This window comes from Mauremys mutica, unplaced genomic scaffold, assembly GCF_020497125.1.
Source record: "Mauremys mutica isolate MM-2020 ecotype Southern unplaced genomic scaffold, ASM2049712v1 000904F_np12_subseq_75694:139562_obj, whole genome shotgun sequence".
Classification (NCBI taxonomy): Eukaryota; Metazoa; Chordata; order Testudines; family Geoemydidae; genus Mauremys; species Mauremys mutica.
In genome coordinates, this window is record NW_025423071.1 from 1 (window position 1) to 24,796 (window position 24,796).

General features: G+C 51.4%; 3 non-coding genes across 3 annotated transcripts; 2 read left to right on the forward strand and 1 right to left on the reverse strand.

Annotated features, from left to right (window-relative positions):
• Positions 1-99: 99 nt before the first annotated feature.
• Positions 100-193, forward strand: TRNAI-UAU. Its single transcript has 2 exons — positions 100-137; positions 158-193. It is a non-coding gene; the product is annotated as a tRNA-Ile (tRNA).
• A 1,835-nt stretch (positions 194-2,028) lies between these two features.
• TRNAS-AGA lies at positions 2,029-2,110 on the reverse strand. The gene has a single exon. It is a non-coding gene; the product is annotated as a tRNA-Ser (tRNA).
• A 3,799-nt stretch (positions 2,111-5,909) lies between these two features.
• On the forward strand, positions 5,910-5,983 carry TRNAT-AGU. Its single transcript has one exon. It is a non-coding gene; the product is annotated as a tRNA-Thr (tRNA).
• The last annotated feature ends 18,813 nt before the right edge of the window (positions 5,984-24,796 follow it).

Below are 24,796 nucleotides of genomic sequence, written 5' to 3' on the forward strand. Positions count from 1 at the left end.
CTTGTCGCTACCTGCTCCCAGCCCCACTGAGAATGTTTTGGGGGTCACGCCTTGGCTTTATCAGCCTAGGGGGGTTTCAGAAAATACTATCCAGCAGGTGCTCCAGTGGTACAATTGGTTAGTGCACAGTACTTATAGGGCAGTGCTGAGAGAAGCTATGCTGAGGTTGTGAGTTCAAATCTCACCTGGAGCACTGGTTTTCATTAACCACATGGCATCACCCCCTCATTTGGCCCTGTGGAATGTAGAATTCCAGCCCCGGGACACTGAGGAGGGGAGGAGTGGGAAATGCCCCCTTCAATTATTACCTCCTCTCCAGAGGGCAGGTGAGAATCTACCATCCTTTCTCCCCCCCAGCCCCTGTGCCAGGATCCCTCAAGCAGAGCCTGGAGTCCTGCCCATGGCGTCTGTACTATTGACAAAGACTAAGTGACAAAGACAAAACACTCAAATCCCGCCTGGTGCGGGGAGCCAGGTTTGTTCTTCAAATTCTGTCGTTGGTACATTTCCAGGCCTGGGAATGTCCCACAACAGCATTAAATGGGAAGCTGCCTGCAGAACAGTTACACTGCACAGAGCTCCTGCGGAGGAGGGGTGGGAATTAGTAACATTTTGAGGATAGTTTGGGAAATGAGCCTTTGCTGACAAGGTTTGTCTCTGTTCATATTTCACCTTCAGGTGTTATGTTGAGGGATCTTTAGTATATTTTTGGGAGGTTAATAACTATCGCCTCAACTTTATTTACTCAACTTAAAAATTGGTGTCACTTGATTTTTGCATCTCCCTGTGAAAATACAACTGACACGTGTGGCTTTCTACACAGGGTCATGATGTTAAAGTTGGGGAATTCAGTCTTTGTACTTCTGGGGGGGGGTGTTGCTTTTTTACAGCTGCCTCACTGCCAGGCACACCGGGCTGTTAGCTGCACCCACGGTCCTTGCCAGGGGCTCCTGCTGAACCCTGGGCAGCTGCACTGCAGTGCTGGGGTGACTGCAGGTGGAGAAGCTGCTGTGGAGCAATGTAGAGCAGGTGCAGGAAGGAGATGGGGTCACTATTCACATTCTGAGCTGCACAATTTTCCAAATTTGGGAATAGATTCATCGATTCATAGACTTAAGATCAGAAGGGACCATTATGATCATCTAGTCTGACCTCCTGCGCAACGCAGGCCACAGAATCTCACCCACCCACTCCTGTAACAAACCCCTAACCTATGTCTGAGTTATCGAAGTCCTCAAATCGTGGTTTAAAGACTTCAACGTGCAGGGAATCCTCCAGCAAGTGACCCGTGCCCCATGCTGCAGAGAAAGGCGAATGTCCGATAACAATTCTAAGGGGAAGGTGAATGCAGAGCTATGACATTGGAGATGCCCAGACCTCCAATGGGGGCAGCGTGGAAATTAATAATGGGAAGATCACTTGCAAAATTAGTCATCACTGACAAGCTTTGTCTCTGTTCCTATTTCATGCTGTGGTGTTAGTTAGAGGAATCAGTACAGATTTTTACTATATTAATTAAACACTTAATTTTATTTAACCAAGACAAAAACTTAGTGTCACTTATTTTTTCTCTGTCCTAGCAAGAATGAATTGAATTTTGTGACTTTCTGGAAAGTGCAGCGAGATTAAATGTGGGGAATTCAGTCTCTGTGTTTGTGAGCTGATGTTTTCTTCTCACAGGTCAGTGCCTGCATTGAAATACCAAAAGGGATCTAAGGGCTGGTGTACGCTGGGCACTTCACTGGCAGAGCAACGTCTCTCAGGGTATGAAACCCCCCCAAACCCATCTAGTTAAGGTGATCTAAGCCCTGGTTAGATAGTGCTAAAGAAAAGGAAGAATTGTTCTGTCCATGTAGCTATTACAGGGATGGGAAAACCTCTCCACTGACTGTCTACTCCAGAGTGCTATAGCAGGTGCCACAGCAGAATTTTAAGTGTAGACAGAGTGAAACTAGATTTATCTCCAGTTTGCACTGTGAATGCTCAGGCACTAAAACTAGAGTAATCATAACAACAGTGCAGAGCTTGCGTAGTTGGCAGGATTTGAACCTGCGCGGGGCAACCCCAATGGATTTCTAGTCCATCGCCTTAACCACTCGGCCACAACTACTTGATGTATAATTGTTTTACTACACGATAATTCAGTTCTCACTGAATTGTCTCTTCAAATTGTTTGCTCAGACCAGCTTCCCCAGCACATTCATGGCTGTGCATCAGTGTAAGTGTGTCCTTGGGTGAACAGCGAGAATTCCTGCCCATTTCCCTTCCGGCTGGAGCAGGATGAGAGTGTGTTTGTGTTAATGACATTGCTGTAGATTGTTGTTCATTCCCCACTCTGACAATTCAGACAGTCCCTTTCCTAGTCAAATCTCCAGCACATCATTCCAATATCAGGTGGCAGGATTTCTCTGGGGCACTGAAATTTTTCAGGGGGCTGTTGCATGAACTGAGCCTTGCATTCCACCCTTGATGTTTCATGGACTAACAACAGCAGCAGAAAGAAAGAGCCGAGCCAATATCTCCCTGGCGGGGATGCAGGTGCCACGTCCCCTCTGTCTGACCATCGCATTGCAGGAGAGAAGATTTCACTGGAATCGAATGCCCTGGCTCAGACCAGAGACACAGGGAGGTTTTGCTGTTCATGGATCTGTGCAAAGGAAATTGTGTCTCTGTGGGAAATGGAGGCAGGAAATGAAACACCCAATGCCCTAAGGAATATGGGTGAAGGACTCGGGCTGAGCAATGATTTAACAGGGGTTTGTTTCAATTTATTGGCCTGATTAAAACTATGGCTAAAAGCCCCCTGTAACAGAGGTTGCGGGACAGGACAGGCAGTTCTGCGCAGAGTGTTCAGAGCTGCCCCATATCTGCCCTTTCTCTGCACCGCCCCTGCTCAGACTGAACAGGTTTCAAACCTCGAGGAAGCTTCAACCTTCTAAACAGGGATGGCTGTTTTCTAGTAAAATCACTAAAAGGGAAGGAGAAAACTCGAAAGAGGTTCTTCCTGGCGCTCACGTACGTGAACCCGAATACTCTCTCAGTCCTCAAAGAGAGACCTGGAGAAGGAGACTTGCTGAAGCAAAGCCACAGGGGTCTCTGAGGTTTCCCTGGCCCCTCGACCCTGTCCTGCCTGGCTGATGTCAGCATCTCTCTGTGAGGTCACCACCTCCCCACCACCTTTGACCAATAGTCTGAGGTCCTGCAAAAGGCCTTTGTGATGTCACTGCCACACCCCTCCCTTGCTGTGCTAATGTCCTGCCCCTGGCCAGGCACTTTGGAGGTTTGAGCTACTCCCTGTGGATCACCCCACTCAAGGAGCGTTCGTTCTAGGCAGCAAGCCGGCTAGACGGGAAAACATCAGACACTGCTCCCAATGCTACACTCAGTTTTTCATAAATTAGTCGACTTTATGGCCAGAAGAGACCATTAGAGCATCTAATCTGACCCCCTGCATATCACAGGCCTCCTGTATGACACAAGAGCTACTTTTGGGGGCAACACATTCCAGAAAGGCAGCTAGTCTTCATTAAATGACATCAAGAGATGGAGAATCCACCACTTTCCTTGGTAGCTTGTTCCTGTGGTGAATCATCCTCACTGTTGAATATTTGTGCCTTAGTTGTAATATGAATTTGTCTCTTTTCACCTTCCAGCCATTGGGTCTTGTTATGCCTTTCTCTGCGAGATTAAAGAGCCCTTTCATACCCAATCTTTTCTCTCCATTAAGGCACTTCAACACTTCAATGAAGTCACTTTTCATTCATGAAGGACCCCCCGCCGCCGAATTGCCGCCGAAGACCCAGAGTGGAAGAATCTCCGGAGGCCCAGACCCCACGAGAGTTTTCCAGAGCTCCCGGAGTTAGTGAAGGACCCCGCTCCAGGAGCCCCAAAAAACTATTGTGGGGGCTCCTGCGGGGACCAGGGCAAATTGCCCCACTTACTCCACCATCTGGGCGGCCCTGATGGGACCTGGACCTACTGTTATTTCAGGACTCCTGTGAGACCCTCAGCTGGTTGGTTTGCACTCTGCTCTTGGGACTCTCTCTCCTCCTCCCTCCCTGCTGCTCTCCTCCCCTAGACATTGAACCCAGCCCTTGCTGCTGCCAACACCAACTGGCAGAAGGGCCTATAAGTCCCCTGCCTGAGGGGAGGCCAATGCATGTGGTCGGCCATAAGCAATATGATATTTTCTGTCTTATTCTCTATCTCTTTCTTAATGATTCCCAAGATTCTCTTTGCTTTTTTGCCCGTCGTTGCACACTGAGCGGATGTTTTCAGAGAACTATCCGCAGTGACTCCAAAATCCCTCACTTGAGTGGCAACAACTATTTTTGGCCTTGACATTTTATATATATAGTTGGGATTATGTTTTCCAATGTGCATCACTTTGCATTTATCAACAAATCTGTCATTTTGTTGCCCTTTCACCCAGTTTTGTGAGCTCTTTTAGTAACTCTTCGCAGGCTGCTTTGGACTTAACTTTCCTGAGTAGTTTTGGATCATCTGCAAATTTAGCCACCTCGCTGTTTACCCCTTTTTCCAGATCATTTATGAATATGTTGAATAGTACTTGTCCCAGTCCCTCTGGGGCACACCACTATTGACCTCTCTGCATTTTGAAAACTGACCATTTATTCCTACCTTGTAATCAGTTATTTACCCATAAGAGGACCTTCCCTCTCATCCCATGAGAGTGTAATAGAGCAGAATAGGGCTTCCTTGGGTGTGGGCGTGAATTGAGAATATATCAGGGGGTTGTGCACATTTATTGTCCTGGTGAAAAAGTGTGTCTGATACTCAGTCTTTGCTGCTCCTGCCAGCTGTGACTGCTGAGGACATTTTCCTTCTCTGCTCCAGGGTCTCTCTTCTGCCAGATTCTCAAAAAGTCAGGCCCCCTGCAGACTATGGCAGAGCAGTTTGGTAATAGGCTGCAGGACTCAGCATGTAAGAATGTAGCTGCTGTAGCACCTTGACTGTCCATGGGCCAAATCCTGCAGCCCAGGATAACCTCCCACTGATGGCGATGGGAATTGAGCCTTTGTAACTAGCTGCTTCTACCTGAGGTCTCATTTACGGATTAAACTGGTGGCAAACACAGCTTCAGCTAAAGAAGAGAAGGATATAAGTGAAAGAGCAAAGCTGGCCATCTGGGGAGCTGCTGCAGTCCCATCACCACAGCTGGAAGGGAGAAGAGGAAAAACTCCCTAAAGTGCTGGGAGCAGCCCCGAGAAAAGGAAGTTTGTCAGTGAGATCAGTCGCAATAACTATGAAATGACGGAGTGCTTTCTCCTCTGTGCCGACACGTTGGAATTGTGTTACTTTACTGTGAGAATAAGCTTTAAAATATCCTGCTCTAATTTCAGGATGGGTCTGTAACCATAACTGGACTCTGTGGGAAGTGGCCTCTGGATAGTGATCTTTGGGAAGAGCTGGCTGAAGAGCCTTCCTATTCACCAGGAGATCCTGGCTTGGCCTGACAGTTCTTCCTTGCTGAACCTAGTTTGTCTGTCAGGCTCCTTTCTTTTATTTCTTCTAATGAAAAGAAAAGACCTCACTGCACAATCCTTGTAAGTGCTTGTTCAAGACACAGAGACCCTTCCTTGCAGCTAAGTCTTGGAAAGTGTTAAATGGTAAGTCTGGAGCTGATGGAAAGGTTACCATGACTCAGAGTTGAGCTGAAGCTGCTGTGACTGAAACACAGAGCACTAATCAGTATCTGATCACAGCAGCTTGTGGGAGAAGCGCATGTTAGAAGCCCTCTGTCAGCTCAGCTGTGGCTTTCTGTGCACTGAGCCAGCCTGCTCAAGGTCTGCAAGTCTTGAGGGAAATGGGGCACATTTTTACTTTGGAATTTGAAGGTGTAGTCTTGGACCATCAAGTGGAGTGGTTGCAAGTGGCCTGCTGGGGAAGGCACCATGGCTTAGTAGGCTAAAGCACCTGTCTAGTAAACAGGAGATCCTGGGTTCAACTCCCAGTGGTGCCTTGTTCTATAGCCTTTGTCTCCTCTGCTCACATTTTCCTGTGTCTTCCTAGGAAACAGAACAGACCTCCCTTGACAATCCAAGTAATTGCTTGTGAAGGAAAAGGCTTCTTTCCAACGGAGCATTGGAGAGAATCAAATCCTCAGTCTGGAGTTGATCAAAAGGCTATTGGCATTGGCAAGGAGGTTGCTCCGGCTGCAATTTGCTGTGACAGGAGACCCTGTGTTGTGCGGCCATGCAATTCACTGGGGATATCTGTGCACAGAGCCCCTTCTAGAGGGTTCTCTGCAGGGCTTGCAGGAAATGGAGAATGACTGTCCTTTCACTTTTCATGTTATTGTTGATGAAAAATGGAGCAGTTCGGGGAGAAGTCCCAGAGCGTGGCACCATGGCAGAGCTTGCCAAGAGAGCTGCTGGATAAAGAGCAGATTCAGGATCCAGCATCCAGTGCTGCCTTGCTGAATGTGCCTCCTCTTGTCCCCTTTTGGTCAATCTTTTTTGTTAACGGAGAAGCCCGACTCTGGCTAGCCATATAAATGCTTGCAAAAGAAACGGGTCTTTTTGCTGACAACTGTCAAAAGGAGGCTTTGGATAAACATGGAAACAAGGTCAAGGTCACTGTAACTCATCTTGCATGTGCAGCTGTTGAAGCTACAAGGCAGGGCACTAAGCACAGTATTACCACGGCTGGTCACAGCAGGATCTCTGTGTGGTGGGATCCGCGGGGTACAATCCCAAACTGTGGAACTGCTCTGTCCTCTTATCTCTCCAGCCTGGGCTGTGTCTTACAATGCTGCACTAGTGACAAGCAGCAAAACCCCCTCCATGTGCTGTGATCACTCAGCCAACAACATTCAGCAATGCACCCAACTAAGTTGCATGAATGCTCTATAAGCCACTCCTCAATTATACATAGAGAGACACCAGCATATCTCCCCAGCCCTCAGCCTTGCACCTCAGAAATGTACCATCTTACACTGCTCAAAACCTCTTGAAAAGTGCAAGCTCATTAATTAATTCACCACTTCCTCAAAAAGAAAGTGAACATGCACCAGCCTTTTTGATCTGAGCAGCTTTCCCAAGCACTTTGGACAATTTCACAAGTAAGTATAAAACATTAAAATAAGTTTATTAACTACAGAAAGATAGATTGTAAGTGATTATAAGTGTTAGTCAGAGAGGTCAAAGTTGGTTACATAAATGAAAATAGAATCTCAGTGTGACATTCTAGACCTTTGGGGGAGCGGCTGTAACCCCCATATTCCTCATTTTCATATAATCGTGATCTTACATATAGAGCATGACTTGTAAGGTATCAGGGGAAAGGATATGATCTGCTGAAAGTCATTTCTCTACCCATAGATGTATACCATTCATGCATATGAAGTTATGAGAATTGTGTAGTATGGTTGTCACTATGCTGTAAGCAGTGATGAGCTGCCAAAATATTAACAACCGGTTCCCTCCTTCTCACCTCACGAGGGGGTCGTGCCCCCCGGGAGGTCATGCCCCATCCAACCCCCCATGTTTTTGACACCCCCCCAGGACCCCTGACCCATCCCCCCCTTTCCCTGTCCCCTGACTGCCCTTTGCAGCCCCATCCAACTCCTCCTCTCATTCTTGATGGCCCCCCGGGACCCCTGCCCCATCCAACCACCCCTTCTCTCTGTCCCTGAGTGCCCCCACCACCGCATCCAACCCCTGCTCCTTCCTGATTTCCCCCCGGGATCCTTGCCCCCATTCAATCCCCCTGTTCCCTGCCCTCTGACCGCCCTGACCCCTATCCACCCCCCCACAACCAACCAAATACCCCCTCCCTGCTCCCTGCCCCCTTACCACACTGCCTGGGGCCAGGACCGGGTCCACTCTGCCGGGACCTCAACCGGCTCTGCGGGGCCCGACTCCCACAGGCATGCCGCCGAATCCGCCTTACCAGAGGACCTCCGGCAGGTGTTGGGATAGATCTGTATTACATTATATACTAATGTTAGATGTGTAGAAAGTGTGACTAGAAAGGAGCAGTGTGACGGTGCTGCCGTGGGAGCCAGCTGAGGTCACTCAATCAGGGTGAACTGCAAACAAAACGGGGCAGACAAACCCCAAACGCTGGTGGTTATTCCAATACTTAGATTTACCAACCAGCACAAAACAGCTTCTGTAGCACCTCACTGGTTACTCAGACGTCCAAACAACGCAGTTCCCTTAAAGTGCCCAGCCTCAGGCCTCGGTCCAGACACACGTCAGATATGATGATGATTCCTGAAAATCTGATCTCATCATATAAAAGAAAAGGTTCTTCCAATCCCAAAGGATCAGCCGCATACCCAGGTTCAATTATAACTTAGATCTTACCCAAAATACACGCTACAGCCAATTCTTATTAACTAAGCTAAAATTTATTAAAAAAGAAAAGAGAGAGAGAGAGAGTGTTGGTTAAAAGATCAATATACAGACAGACTTGAATTCAATTCTTGAGGTTCAGATGCATAGCAGAGGTGAGCTTGTAGTTGCCAAAAGTCCTTTTAGAAATAGTCCAGAGGTTACAGTCCAATGTCTATATTCAGGGTGACTCCAGTCAGTGACTCGGGATCTCAATCCTTATGGTTTAAGAGTTCCCTCTCTTGAAACCGAAAGCAGATCTGAGATGAAGCAGGATCATGTCCCAGGGTTCTTATATATTTCCAGCAGCCTTTCAGCCTGAGAAAACAACAGGCTTAACTCCTTCTCCCAAACACCCTGGCAATTAGCACAGGGTAATTTACCCATTAAACAGTTCAGATCCAGGTTAGCACAACCTTCAAAGAGACACAGAGACAATAATACTATTTCACTCAAGTATCATCATAAATGTTAATATTCCTTTTTTGATCTTTGAATTAAAACTACAGCAATAGACAAGACTTGTTTCCTTACATCATAAGACCTGAGCAAACATCTCCCCTTCTACCTCTAACAATGCCGACTTGCATTTCAAAGCTCTATTCATTTACAGATCTTCCTAACCAGCCCTCAAGGTTCACCCTTGGGTCAGGTCAGTGGGTGAGGTGAGTTAATTAACTCTTTCTGGCCCTGTCATCTTTCAATGAAATATATTACACTCATAACGTCACAGGATGTCAGGAATGGGATAGCAGGGGCTGCGGGTCGGGAGTGAGGGGCACTGGTAGAGCTGGGGGAAGCCCAGAGGGCTGTGGGTCAGGAGTGAGGGGCACCAGCAGAACTGTGAGTCTGGAGGTCAGAACTGGGATGGCAGGGGCTGCGGGTCGGGAGTGAGGGGCACCAGCAGAACTGTGAGTATGGAGGTCAGGACTGGGATAGCAGGGGCTGCGGGTCGGGAGTGAGGGGCACCACTAGAGCTGGGGGGAACCCAGGGGGATACAGGACGGGAGTGAGGGGCACCAGCAGAGCTGTGAGTCTGGAGGTCAGGGCTGGGATAGCAGGGGCTGCGGGTCGGGAGTGAGGAACACCAGCAGAGCTGGAGGGAGCCTAGGGGGCTGCGGATCAGGAGTGAGGGGCACTGTCAGAACTGGAGGGAGCGCAGGGGACTGCGGGTCGGGAGTGAGGGGCACCGGCATCGCAGTGACTGGGGAGCTCAGCGGGGAGCCTAGGGGGCTGTGGGTCAGGAGTGAGGGGCACCAGCGGAGCTGTGAGTCTGGAGGTCAGGACTAGGATGGCAGGGGCTGCGGGTCGGGAGTGAGGGGCACCAGCAGAGCTGTGAGTCTGGAGGTCAGGACTGGGATAGCAGGGGCTGCGGGTCAGGAGTGAGGGGCACCAGCAGAGCTGTGAGTCTGGAGGTCAGGACTAGGATAGCAGGGGCTGCGGGTCAGGAGTGAGGGGCACCACTAGAGCTGGGGGGAACCCAGGGGGCTGCAGGTCAGGAGTGAGGGGCACCAGCAGAGCTGTGAGTCTGGAGGTCAGGACTGGGATAGCAGGGGCTGCGGGTCGGGAATGAGGGGCACCGGCAGCACAGTGACTGAGGATCTCAGCAGGGAGTCCAGGGGGCTGCGGGTCGGGAGTGAGGGGCACCAGCAGAGCTGGAGGGAGCGCAGGGGGCTGCGGGTCGGGAGTGAGGGGCACCAGCAGAGCTGGAGGGAGTGCAGGGGGCTGCGGGTCGGGAGTGAGGGGCACTGTCAGAGCTGGAGGCAGCGCAGGGGGCTGCGGGTCCGGAGTGAGGGGCACCAGCAGAACTGTGAGTATGGAGGTCAGGACTGGGATGGCAGGGGCTGTGGGTCGGCAGTGAGGGGCACCGGCAGCACAGTGACTGAGGAACTCAGCAGGGAGTCCAGGGGGCTGTGGGTCGGGAGTGAGGGGCACCAGCAGAGCTGGAGGGAGCGCAGGGGGCTGCGGGTCGGGAGTGAGGGGCACTGGTAGAGCTGGGGGAAGCCCAGAGGGCTGTGGGTCAGGAGTGAGGGGCACCAGCAGAACTGTGAGTCTGGAGGTCAGAACTGGGATGGCAGGGGCTGCGGGTCGGGAGTGAGGGGCACCAGCAGAACTGTGAGTATGGAGGTCAGGACTGGGATAGCAGGGGCTGCGGGTCGGGAGTGAGGGGCACCACTAGAGCTGGGGGGAACCCAGGGGGCTACAGGTCGGGAGTGAGGGGCACCAGCAGAGCTGTGAGTCTGGAGGTCAGGGCTGGGATAGCAGGGGCTGCGGGTCGGGAGTGAGGGGCACCAGCAGAGCTGGAGGGAGTGCAGGGGGCTGCGGGTCGGGAGTGAGGGGCACTGTCAGAGCTGGAGGCAGCGCAGGGGGCTGCGGGTCCGGAGTGAGGGGCACCAGCAGAGCTGTGAGTCTGGAGGTCAGGACTGGGATGGCAGGGGCTGTGGGTCGGCAGTGAGGGGCACCGGCAGCACAGTGACTGAGGAACTCAGCAGGGAGTCCAGGGGGCTGTGGGTCGGGAGTGAGGGGCACCAGCAGAGCTGGAGGGAGCGCAGGGGGCTGCAGGTCAGGAGTGAGGGGCACCAGCAGAGCTGTGAGTCTGGAGGTCAGGACTGGGATGGCAGGGGCTGCAGGTCAGGAGTGAGGGGCACCAGCAGTTCTGTGAGTCTGGAGGTCAGGACTGGAATGGCAGGGGCTGCGGGTTGGGAGTGAGGGGCACCGTCAGAGCTGTAGGGAAGGCAGGGGGCTGCGGTTCGGGAGTGAGGGGTACCAGCAGAGCTGGAGGGAGCGCAGGGGGCTGCAGGTTGGGAGTGAGGGGCACCAGCAGAGCTGTGAGTCTGGAGGTCACATCTGCAGGGAACAGTTCTGAACTTGGAGTACTTACAACTTGGAGAGTATTTGTAGGGCATCCCAGAGGTTTCCTGTATTCACAGACAGTTGTTGAGATGGTTCACCCAATTCCTCACCTGTGCAGACAGCTCGCGGGAGCACTTTTTTTCAGAGCCATAGAGGTCTGAGACCCACGGCTGTTCCCCTCATTCCAGCTGCGAGATCACATCAGGTTTGGAAACTGGAAACCCTGGGAAGGGAAAGAAAACAAGGAAGGTCCATGGAATTTGTGGGATACTTGTCACAAGGAATATTCCATGGTTTTAACCCCAGCTCATTTTTAAGACGTAACACCCCAAGGCCGGCTTCCTTGGCTCAAAGTGGCAGGAGAGTTATTATTATAACTCATATTCATGACCTTAGTGCCTAAGAGCCAATGAACCGTGGGCCCCTGTTGTGCTAGGCACAGCACAAACCCAGAATAGAAGATGGCCCATGCCCTGAAGAATTTACAGTCTAAATAGACAAGACAGACACAGATGAGGGAGGAGGTGGAACCCGCCAGCAGAGTGAACTATGTGAAGGCAGAGGGACAGATCTGATGAACACAGGTATAGAACTTGAGACTATTGTATTTAATGTTATGACTAGGGCCAGTGTTTTCCGGAAATTGCTGCTATTACTGCATTTCCCCCTGAAATTACTCTTCATTTCTGGAATCACCCTTCGTATCCAGAATAGCTGAACAGAAGGTGGTTGGGGATGCAGGGTCACAAACCCCACATTTCTGCCTGGAGACCCCTGACTCCTCCCCAGGGCACAGGGCAGAGGCTGGGGGCTGGCTGCTTTTGAGACTTGCTGCCAATTTCTTCCCTCCTCATACAAGTCTGGGCTCAGAAAAAACACTGGAGCTTCCCCTTGGGAGACGGGGCACTTGGCAGTGGGACGCTGGGCACCCTCATCGTGCTGCAGCGCAGACGGCATCAACAGCACCTCTCCCCTGCTCATCTCCCCTGCACACAGCTGGTTCATGCCCTGTCTCCCCAGCACACAGCCGGCTCCAGGCTCTCAATGCCCAGTGTCTGGGTCCCACCTTCCCCACACAGCTGGCTCCTGTCCCCTGCCCACAATGCACTTTCCGGCTGTAAAGGATTATATATTGCTCATGCTTGTCAATTACTCTGTTTTCGCTGCCAGCAAACACTGGCCCTACTTATGACTGTTATCTGTATCTTTGAGCCAGCCCTTGAAAGCACGAATACTTCACAGACTGTGGTGCTGAGATGGGCCAGATGATACCGGGGAGGCTGAGGGATGGGGGGATGGGTTTCCTGTGCAATCTGGTGTCACTAAGGCTGGATCTCAAGGCTGGTTATGCAGAACTCCATCTTCTGAAGCTTTGCCCCGCACAGAAAGGGGCAGTGACTGATTTTACCTCTTTCGGGAGACTGAATATGACAGACTTTTTGGAGAGAAACAGTTGAGTTTGAGCTGACTGAGAAGGGCCTTTTTGGGCTACAAACTGCCATGATCTGATAACCCAGACATAAGCTTTTAAAGAAGGTTTTTAATACACTTTGGAATGATCGGGGATTCCCAAGAGGACTGATGGTAAATATACATTTTGATGCTTTTCTTGCTTTATATCTTTTCCCCATAAGGCACAATGCCACTGTCATGGATGCACAGGATCTGTGCAATGCCCTGGCTTTTAAACTGTCCTTGGGAGGTGTCCCTTGAGTGCACTACACCCCCAAGGGCTCCCACTCTTCCACAAGGACAAGCCATGTAGCTTCAGCACCTGAGACTGAGCCTCTGGCTTCAACACTCCTATTTCAACCTGTAGCTCTGCCAGCAGGTCCAGCCGAACTACACTCCTGTTCAGTGACTGTTCCTCATTCAATGCACAGAGCAAGTTTGTGCTGTGACACTGGGCAGACTTTTAAAACATAGCAGGGTTCATTAGTCAACTGAAATACAGCACTGAACGTCTTTAGATTAGCACAGAGAAGCAAAGACGACGATATAGTCCATACTGGCCAATGCCCTTGAGCCAGGCTGCTGTAAAGAACAGTTTGGTTTCCTTTCACTGAGCCTGTCCATTTGTCTTTGCTCCAGTAGAGCTCCCTGCATCTGCAAACCCAGTTCTTCCTGCTCCCAAGCACATCATGAGTCCATGTATGCTTCACTCAGCCAAGGGGAGATCCTCCCATGGACAGGTGACAATTATTCCCTTGTCTCTGTCGGGTATTCCACTGATGTAGGTTGGTCCCAGCCTGTCCTTAATGACCCATTCATATCACCCCGTGACAGCTCCGTGACAAAACACCTCATGTCTCCTGCTCTTTATAATCATGGCAATACTAACCACAGAGGGAAACTGAGGTGTGTATTGGCATCACCAAAATTCCCGCCTCTATCACACACACACACTGCTCACAGCCCTTGGAGAGAAAGCAAAGCACGGGAACTGGATGTTAGTCCAGTGAACACAGTGGAGGACAAGCTGCAATCCTCACACCCTGGTCAAACAGGAGAGGCATGTGGGTCCCCACCCATACAGAGGGGCTGGCTAGAGGCCTGATACCCGAGAGGCCATTGCTTGAGCAGACCATGGAGGCAGGTCAAAGGCTTAGCTACCCCAGAACTGTGGCATCGCAAAAGCACATTTTGGGGAATTAGGAAATCTAGTGACTCAGGTGTAATGGGAGGGAGAATTAAACTCCCCAGTGTGTGGAGAAGGCTGGGGAATTAAGCACTAAAATTCAGGAGCAACAGCCCCTAATTCTTCCGAAAAGAAGGAAGTTTGGGGTGGGCTTTAGCAATTAGGTTGCAGCACATTCATAGATTGGAATTATTAATTAATAAGTGATGTAAATCATGAGTATTAATGCTTGATGCTTATGGACTTCCCAAAGGCCACGTATGGGTTGGGGCAGCTATTGACATTCTTGTAATCAGAGAAAAGGAGCAGATATGGTATATAGCCATCCTATTACCATAAGGAAGTGGATAAAATAACCTCCTAGTTACCAGGTTTTCATTTTGTCAGGTCCCTGAGACAGTGTAAACTGAAGCAGGGCTCCCTTCTGATGGTCTCCTTTGCCCGTCGATCTTTCTTTCCAATGGTGTCCGTATCTTGTAAGTATGCACAGGGCAAAACCCTCTTTACTGTACTTATCTTAGTTTAATCGTTACGCGTATTGATCCTTGCCTATGATTTCAGTTATAACTGTCTGGATTAAATCATGTTTCTGCGTTTCACCAAATTCCATCTTCTCAATTAACTCTGAGTAGCCATGTACAAGGGCAAGTTGTGCCCCAACCTGTAATCTTATAAGTGTAGAAACTGTACAGGCTACACCACCGCCCTGTGACATCATCAGCCAAGCGCCCATTGGTGCCAGGGAAGTGGCCCTGGTGTGGGAGGGAGGATGCAGCAAGGACTCAGGGTCGGAGGCCGGGGTCACTGTGCATTGAGATGGGGAGGTCATATGGGGAGGGGGGTAATGAGTGGGAGAGGGAGGTCAAGAGTTATAATAATAATAATATTGGGGGGGGTGTATAATGAAGTGAAACTGAACAGAAAGAAAACTGGAGTGGAGGCTCTAAAGCAACAAGGTTTGGGTAGGGATTTGGGGTAAAAGGTCTGGGATCCCCCAGAGCTCTGGATCCCCAAACCTCTCCTCCCTCCCACTGACCCACCCAGCCCACTTCCCGGGTGCCCTTCCTCCACACTCCCCTCCCCTTCTTTCCATTACTCTCAGCAGGCACCACCTCCGGCCACCTTGGGAACTTCCTGTGTTCCCTCCTCGTCTCTCACAACCTCCTCCCTCCCTGCTGCTTCTTAGCTCTAACCCTGCACACGCCCTCCCCATGTCCTGGCACCCCAGAATTATCTACTCCTCCCTTCTCCTCCTCTCCCATAGCTCTGTTCTCCCTTCACCCGTGGGCTCCAGAATGGCAACTTTATACACTCTCGTATCAAAAGAGGAGCTCACCTGACTGTCACACAAGCCATGCATGAGTCATACACCTATTAACTCAATTTAGAATTCTACAGGAGGCATATTTTCCTCCTAAAATGAGGAAACGGCATGAAAGCTACAGTTATTAATGTAAAAGCAACAAAGAATCCTGTGGCACCTTATAGACTAACAGACGTTTTGCAGCATGAGCTTTCGTGGGTGAATACCCACTTCTTCGGATATTCACCCACGAAAGCTCATGCTGCAAAACGTCTGTTAGTCTATAAGGTGCCACAGGATTCTTTGTTGCTTTTGCAGATCCAGACTAACACGGCTACCCCTCTGATACTTGAGTTATTAATGTAGTTATTAAGGTATCCTATAAGGATACATTAAATGCAATTTTAAAATGACTGACAGCACCAAAAAGGCAAATGTCCAAAAAATTATTCTAGTGGGTGGGAGATAAGGCAAAAAAAGTGGGGCAAGGGAACTTGTCAAAACTTGTATGACAAATAAAGGTATAAAGTTATTACTACTCGGGTTTTTTAGAGCCCCCACAGCTTCTAATAACCAAGGGGACAGGACTCCTCACCCAGCGAGGTCACCGTCTCATAGTTCTCCTGCATGACATCCCTGTACAGGGCTCTCTGAGTGGGGTCCAGCAGAGCCCCCTCTCTCCTGGTGAAATACACAGCCACCTCCTCGAAGGTCACCGGCCCCTGAAAGAGTGAGAGTCCAACACTCAGTACCTGCTGCACCACTCACAACCCCACCACTCACGGGGGAGAGGAGCCAATCAAAGGGAAACTCTGGGTGGCTCACGGTCAGGAGTCCCACCTCCACCCTGCTCAGAGCAGCCAGGAAACACCAGGGTGAGGGGACGAAGCGAGAGCCCCTTGTCTCTCCCAGCAGATCCATCACCCCACAACTAGCCGCAGACGGGCACAGGAGATGGAGCCCCTAGCAGGGTGCAGGGAGAGCTCGCTGGCAGAGAGCCCAACACTGTTCTCATTGTGAAGAGCAGGACAGGACCAGACTTAGTGGGGGGCAGACGACATGACGGTCCAGGGGGGCCTTGCTGAGGGGTGTCCTGTCTCTCCTCTCCCCACTTCTCTTCAGCTGTCTGCCCCTGCAGCTCTTCCTGCAGCCCTGCCCCCTCCCTCACTGGGAGCTGCCCCTGCCAAGCTGCTCCCAGGAGCCTCCTGTGCCGTGCGGCGGGGGGGGGGGAGGGGGTTGCTGATGTCAGGGTGGCCCCACCCTCCTGCCTCTGCCCAGTCTCTGCTGAGCTGAGGTGGGGGGACAAGAGTCTGTGCTGCTGCCTCTGGGTCAGGAGTGGGAGCTGCTGGCCCCTGCTGCTGTGTGCACGACCCTTCAGACTAGTGAGTGCCGCTGGGCTGGGAGTGACAGCGGGTGTGTCTCACCCCTGCCGCCCCCCACACACTCACCCCACCACAGACACGTCAGTTACTGTTATTACTTCTTTTTACTTCCTGTCAAAATGCGCAAAGTGCACATAGTCTCTGTAATTTTATTCTTTCACATTTGGTCAGGATGACAGTGCTGGTATTTTAGCTTTCTAACTGGTCTGTGCATTTCAAAATTTTATTTCCGTCTTATGCTTAAATTCAATTCTTTGAGTAATGAGTTCTAAAATGCCTCACCTGTCCTGGCTGGAGTAATTATCATTATTACTGTTATTACCGTATTGTGCTTTGTCATTCATTATTTAAAATGGTACAGTCAAATAACAGACTCTACATTTTGCATGTACTTACCTTAGCAGGGCTCATTTAAAAAAAAATTAGCTAAACTCAAAACTTTAGACACTGTGCAGATGAAGATCACTTATCTTCAGATTGTATTTTTAAATCTGTCTGTAAAGTAACTTTCAATGTCTATGAAAATAAATACAGTTCCAAGTATGATACTAATAGCAATGACGGAGTGAAATGTTAGTGAGTCACCTACATGATAGTGACCAGTTAACACAAATGCCGAAATAACTAGAGAAATAAATTCCCATTCGTAAAACAGAGAAAAAAAACTTTAATCCCCTATGTAAACTAAGTAAATATGTTTTCAGTGGAATGAAAAACAATTGACTAAAATAGAGGAGATAATGGCAGTAACATGGAGCGTGTCTCTTAGAGAACGTAAGCAGATTTTATTTATTTTTATTTATCTCTACTAAAGATGGGGTAAAAAGTATCAACCTTGTGTTTCTGATACCTGCATTAAAGCTCCAGAACTGATACCTCAAGGCTTGGGATAGGGAATATCTTGCTGTATTGTCTCCTGATTGTTCTAAATTTACTTTTAAATTTAATATGTGGCTGTATTAAGATTATGGGAAAAGAGGTACCAAGTGGTAACAGGGTGAACAATTAGCAGGAAGATTAATTTTAAATAATTTTTTTTTTGTAAAGGCACCTCTGTTTCCAAATGTGCCTTAACCACAGGATACAGGTTGTGTGTCAATGCTAATGAGGTATAATCAGAATCACATTATAAAAAGGGGGTGCCCAGAGCAGGAAAATTGAGCTCCCTATGGGAAATTCCAGCAGGAACCATCCCTCTACTGATGATCAATCCATGAGAGACACCTCAGACCCTAATACTATTGAACAGGATGTGAGTAGAACTAGAGTTGTAACTTTTGCACAGGTCTTCATATAATGTCTATATGTTTGGGTCGTCATAACCTTAACTGTAACTTCAATAAAACTTGTAAAACCGACTAGACCTTGTACCTGTGAATGTCTGTGTGGTCACTACCCTTGGTCTGTGTGTGTTCCTAGAGACTGTACATTTGAAGCAAGTAGCAGAGGCGACTTTCACTCTGTTAAGCTTGAAACTGTCGCCACCAGAGCCGACACCGCGGCGGTGTAATACCACATTACAAACTGCACTTTAAATAAAAGGCTGCACAATACACCACACACCAGGCCACCCTCACTTCTGCGCTGCTGCTGCTGCTGGCGGTGGCATGGCCTTCAGAGCTGGGCGCTCGGCCAGCACCCGCCGCTATCAGGCCGCCCTGCCAGTGCTTAATTTGTGCCATGGCTGAGCTCTGGCACCTCTTTCAATACAAATTAAGCAATAGAGGGAGGCACCGGGGCCTGGACGTGATGGTGGGGAGCCCGTGAGGGCCAGGGGTGATGGGGGGCACCAAAATACAAGTTCACCCAGGGTGCCATTTTCTCTAAGGCCAGCCCTGGAGCTGGGTATGGGGGAGGGGCATATCCCCTAAGGCCGTGGTTCTCAAGCAGGGGTCCCTGGACCTCTGGGGGGCTGCGAGCTGGTTTCAGGGGCTCCTCCAAGCAGGGCCAGTGTTAGACTCGCTTGGGCCCAGGGCAGAAAGCCCAAACCTCCCTGCCTGGGGCCATGAGCCCTGCCACCAGGGGCTGAAGCCAAAGCTGGAGCAATTAGCTCTGTGGGGGTCCCTGTCACATGGGGCCCCAGGCAATGCCCCTGTTTGCTACCCCCTAACACCAGCCCTGGCTTTTCTGTGCAGAAAACCAGGCATATGCAGGGCAGTGGGGGTTTTATAACATGTTGAGGGGCCTCAGAAAGAAAACAGTTGAGAACCCCTGACTAAGCCTCATTGGTGGGTGCCCCCTCTACATCTCACAGCCGCCGCTGGTTAGTCGGTGAGGCTCCAGCCCTGGGATTCTGCTCCCTTTACCTAGCCCCACCTAGGTGTGTTCTTTGCTCTTCCACAAATCAGAGCATTTCCACCTCATGAGTCTGTTCCTAGAATGGAAGCCACATATTAAACAAGTCCCAACAGGTTTGCTACACCCTGGCTTCCTCCCATTCTCCACCCTGTGAATTTCCTGCCCCACTCCAACCTCTAAACCAGACTGCCCAAGCCTCCCACCCCCTGTGTATCTGCTGTCACTCTCCCTCCAGCAGGAACCCACCAATAACCCCCAATAATCCCTACCTGAACGGGCTCCTCTGCAGCCATTTCCCTTCCCTGTCCCATGGGAGGATGGGATGAACCAGAGCGAGACGTGAGCGTCATTCTGCAGCCTGGCAGGACGAGAAGGGCAGGACGAGAAGGGCACCCAAACAAAGACGAATTGCTGCTGATGAAATGGGGGGTGGGGCGAAGCCCCCCAAATATGAGGAGAATTTAAATTGACATTTGAAAATTATAGAAAAAAAATCAGGAAAAATAAGAGACTAGAGAGTCAACAATTTTAGGAAAAACGAGGGAATCTCCTTGGGTTTGATAGTCCTGTGTGGTGAGGGGAGAGAAAAGGGGGAGAACCAGAGAGACTTGTTACCAGTACTGGGGAGGGAAGTGGCACAGACAGGAGAAGGAGGCAGGTATCTCCCCCCCCGCCCCCGACTCACACACACTCTCCCCCTGGACTTTCCCGGCTGCACAGAGACCGTTCAACCCCCACCTGCCCCACTGCCCTTCCCCCGCCTGCAGCTCCGGCTTCTCCCTCCGCCCCCGCCAGCCACACAACGGGGAACCCCCGGGCCCCAGGCTCTGTCCCCACCTGGATCCCCGCGGGGCCGGGGGCAGATCCCGGCTGCAGCTGAGAACAGCGGCTCCGCTCCGGCCCGGGCGGCTCCAGCGCTGCTGGCAGCACGTGGCCACCAGAGACCAGCTGCTGAGCCCGGGGTTCCCGCATCACAATGTGCCAGAGCCCCGCCCCCATGAGCTGCCCCGCCCCCGGGCTGTGCCAGAGCCCCGCCCCCATGAGCTGCCCCGCCCCCGGGCTGTGTCAGAGCCCCGCCCCCAGGAGCTGCCCCGCCCCCGGGCTGCGCCAGAGCCCCGCCCCCAGGAGCTGCCCCGCCCCCGTCTGTGCCAGAGCCCCGCCCCCAGGAGCTGCCCAATGTCCCGTCTCTGGGCTTTGTTCTCCTGCCTCCTTGTTCCCAGCACCCACCGCTCCCAGCTGCTCCCTTCCTGTGTCTGCAAACACCCCCCCGCACCCGGGCCGGCTGCAGCGCTCGCTGGGGCTGTCTCCAGTGGCTGAAGTTGCCTCCATCTCTGCTTCACCTGGGGGCGGGGGGAGGGACAAAGAGAGGAGATGGTCCCAGGGTGTGAAAGCAGAATTAGGGGGCTGGGAAAGAAGGACTGTTTGGAAAGGTGGGTTTTTGGGAGAGGGGGAGGGAGTCAGAAGAAGTTGGGCAGCAGAGGCTCAGAGAAATTGAGGGGAACCCCCTGGGTGTCCCAGTGTTGGCCAGGATTTGTACAGCACCTAGCGCAATATGGGGTCCCGATCTCAGTCATGGTCTGTGCAGCACCTGGGAGCCCTGATGTCTGTTTCCTGATCACAGGCACTGGGAATGGAGAGAGGGAAACCTCAGCACTTGAAGGGTTAATGCAGCCCTGTGTGCAACCCCCACTGGGTGGCGCTGCTGCTCTTCTGAGGGGTTGTCTTACCAGACAAATATCACAAGCCCAGTCCCATAGGGTCTAGTGGTCAGGATTCCTGGTTTTCACCCAGGCAGCCTGGGTTTAATTCCCAGTGTGGGAATAATGCAGAGTTTTTGCTCAGAGGGGAGGAAGGGAATGAGGAGGGATCCTGGAAACAGGGCATTAGACAGTGTTGGGCGGGGATCCCAGAAGTGGGAGTGGGGGGCAGAGCTCTGAGGGGAGATCAGGGAAGGATCCCAGCAGTGTGGGAAGTGGGCAGCATGGAGAGTCCAGGCCTGGCATGGGGAGTGGGAAGAGTGAGTGTGTCCCTCTAAACTCACCAAGGGCAGACTCGGCAGGACTGGAAGAATTACGTGTTTGTTGGTAAATGTCAATTTCTGTGGAAACACACGACCCAATGGCAAAATATTTCCATCAATAATAATCAAAATTGACAGATGGGCAAAGTAAGAAACATGCTGCTTGAGAACGTGTCCTGTTCTAATCCTATAAGGGTCCCTTCTGCCTTAGACACCACCATGTGGGCGTTTCATTTCCCTCCCCATTTTCACACAGAGACACAATTTCCTTTGCATGGATCCATGAACAGCAAAACCTCCCTGTGTCTCTTGTCTGAGTCAGGGCATTCGATTACGTTGAAACCTTCTCTCCTGCAATGGCAATGGTCAAACAGGGGACGTGTCCACCTTCACCCCCTGCCCCCCGGCAGTGAGATATTTTCTCTCCTCTTCATGCTGCTGTTGTTATTCCATGAGTCATCAAGGATGGAATAAAAAGCTGAGGTTACTCCAGGGTGAGGAAAGAAAGGAGTCACCAACTCCCTGAGAAATCTCAGTGCCCAGAAAAAACCTGCCCTGCTATTGGACTCACAGAGGTGCTGGCGATACGACGGGAAAAGGGACTGTCTGAATTGTCAAGGCAGGGAATGAACAATCTACAGCAACATCATTAACCACAAACACACTCTAGCCATGCTCCAGCCAGTAGGGAAATGGGCAGGAATTCTTGCTGTTCAGCCATGGCCACACGTACAGAGCTGCACAGCAGTGAGTGTGCTGGGGAAGCTGGTCTGAGCAATTGGAAATGACCCTTCAGTGAGAACAGAGCCATAGTGTAGAAAGGCCCCTGTGTTAAGTGGGTGTGATGAGGGCTTAGGGAGCTGGGCTATGACACCATAGGGGTTTTTCTGTGGAGGTTTGATTCTTGCCAGCTAGGCAAGGCTGATGTGTGGTTTCTTCATGGCTGTACTTTCAGTGATGCAGGTTTCTCTATCCCATTGTTCCATAATTATAATCAGCCAATCAGAACCTCTCCATAGACCCCTTACACGACAACCTTTCTACCATATTGGCTGCAAATATAGAACAGTGGTCCCAACGGTGATCTGTACAGTTACAGATTATGTCAATAACGTCACAGGAGGTGACACGGCATCAGTGAGACTGATACTGGAATACTGCCTCCAGTTCTGGTGTCCTCATTTGAAAAAGATGTTGTGAAACTGGAGCTGGGGCAGCAAAGAGCCAGCAAATGTTCTGAGGGCTGGAGAAAAATGCCTTCTAGGGAGCTACTGAAAGAGCTCAACCTGTTTAGCTTATCAAAAGAAGATTGGCAGGTGACTTCAATGAAGTGTTGAAGGGCCTTAATGGAGAGAAAAGATTGGCTATTAAAGGGCTCTTTAATCCAGCAGAGAAAGGCCTAACAAGACCCAATGGCTGGAAGGTGAAAAGAGACAAATTCATATTACAACGAAGGCACAAATATTCAACAGCGAGGATGATTCACCACAGGAACAAGCTACCAAGGAAAGTGGTGGATTCGCCATCTCATAATGTCATTCAATGAAGACTAGATACCTTTCTGGAATGTGTTTGCCCCAAAAGTAGCTCTTGTGTCATACAGGAGGCCTGTGATATGCAGGGGGTCAGATTAGATGCTCTAATGGTCTCTTCTGGCCATAAAGGCGACTAATTTCTGAAAAACTGAGTGTAGCATTGGGAGCAGCGTCTGATGTTTTCCTGTCTAGCCGGCTTGCTTCCTAGAACGAACGTTCCTTGAGTGGGGTGATCCACAGGGAGTAGCTCAAACCTCCAAAGTGCCTGGCCAGGGGCAGGACATTAGCCCAGCAAGGGAGGGGTGTGGCAGTGACATCACAAAGGCCTTTTGCAGGACCTCAGACTATTGGTCAAAGGTGGTGGGGAGGTGGTGACCTCACAGAGAGATGCTGACATCAGGCAGGCAGGACAGGGGCGAGGGGTCAGGGAAACCTCAGAGACCCCTGTGGCTTTGCTTCAGCAAGTCTCCTTCTCCAGGTCTCTCTTTGAGGACTGAGAGAGTATTCGGGTTCACGTACGTGAGCGCCAGGAGGAACCTCTTTTGAGTTTTCTCCTCCCCTTTTCCTGATTTTACTAGAAAACAGCCGTCCCTGTTTAGAAGGTAAGAGCCTCCTCAAGGTGTGAAACCTGTTCAGTCTGATCCATCTGGTGACCGTTGAATTCTAGGCATGGAAACCACGAGCTTAAGGAGGCAGAATTTTATTCTGCACCTGGGATTTTGTCCCTTAGAATCACTGGGGACATTAGGGTTTGTCCTTTTTGTTTCACCTTTTCCTCCATCCATCCCTCCCTCCTTTCTCTTTGTCTCTTGCTTCTTTTGTCCTTTCACCTGTTCCCCTCCCAACACCAGGAGCGAGGGATGTGTGTGTGTGTGTGTGTGTGTGTGTTGCGGGGGAGCAGTGTGGTTTTTCCCCATGTAGCCAGCACCAGACCTGGCACCACCCCCAGCTCTGCCCCCTTCCTGCCACTGCGCCCCCATCTCACCTCCTGACCCTGGCTGGGTGCCCCTGGCCCCTCGTAGCAGGGGGCTGTGCAGGAGGGTGCAGGGGGGTCTCCTTGCAACCATGAGTGGGTGTCTGGTGGGTGCTGTCACTTCTGCCAGAGACCCCCAAGAAATTCACTAGCTTCCTCCGCATGCGAGGAGGGGCTCCTACTTTCTGACTGGGGGGGGGGAGGAGATTCCATGATGTCAGAGCCCATGGGGGGAGGGGATCGAATCACGAGTCTGGAGTGGCAGGGGAACCCCCCCCAGTCAGATTTTGCTAGGGGGCTGGGCTGGGATCTGTAGGGAGGGAGACACAGGAAAAAGCAGCAGCTACTATGGAACCCAGGAATCCTGGCTCCCAGTCCCCCTGCTCTCACCTCTAGACCCCCCTCCACTCCCAGAGCCAGGGATAGAACCCAGAGGTCCCTGGGGCCCAGCCCCCTCCCTGCTCTGACCACTAGACTCCACTCCCCTTTTAGGCTCACTGCCTCTTCTATCCACCCAGCCCACCTGTCCATCCCTTTGCTGCAGGTTTCTGGGGTGTCGCCCCTGCTCTGTGCTCCCCCAGTGCAGCCCAAGGCTTTTCCTGCCCCAAACCACACATCCTCTCCCCCTCGTGCTGGATCATCTGCTTGGCCCCCTGTCCCCTCTTGGGGCGCGCTGTGCGGCGTGGCTGGGGATTGTGCAATGGCCCAGCACCAGGCAACGCAGAACGTAAACCACAGGCCCTGCCCTGCCCTGCCCCACCGCACTGGAGCTGCCTTCCAAGTACATTGGAGCCCAGCGCCCTGCACCTGTTCCCTCCTGCCCCACAAGGGGTGAGCTGCAGTCCCCACCATGCTCTGCAGAGGGGAGAAGGGTCAAGCCAACCAGCCCATTTAGGATGGAGGAATCAACGCCCTTTTTTCTGCACAGCCACTGACCATCAGCAGGATTCCTCCTCCCTCCTGTGCCTCAGTGCGACTAAATCTCCACACCTAGACAGCCGATCCATCCGCTGCACCTCAATCCCCCATGCCTGAGCCTCCCTACCAAAGCCCTGCACCTGGCTCCAGAGAATTGTCTCACATCTCGCTGGGGACTCGACTTCTTGTGCCCAGAGCGTCTCGGCCCCTCTCAGTAGATGACCCGAGTCTGAGAAACACAGTGTCCGTCTTCTCTAAAGAAGTACTTGGAGAATTTTTCCTTGTGTGACCATGTGGCCTAATGGATAAAGCCTCTGACTTTGGATCAGATGATTGAGAGTTGAAGACCTTTTGTGGTTGTGCTTGTGCAGTTTTACCTTTGGGCTGAAAGTCCTGCTCCCTTCAGGGCTGGAACCTCTTCTTGGCCGCTCAGGCCAATGCTCTGGCTTCAGCTAGAGTCCCGGGAAGGAGTTGGGGGTTGGGTGTCACAAAGGCTGGGGCATGAGCCCCAGGTGC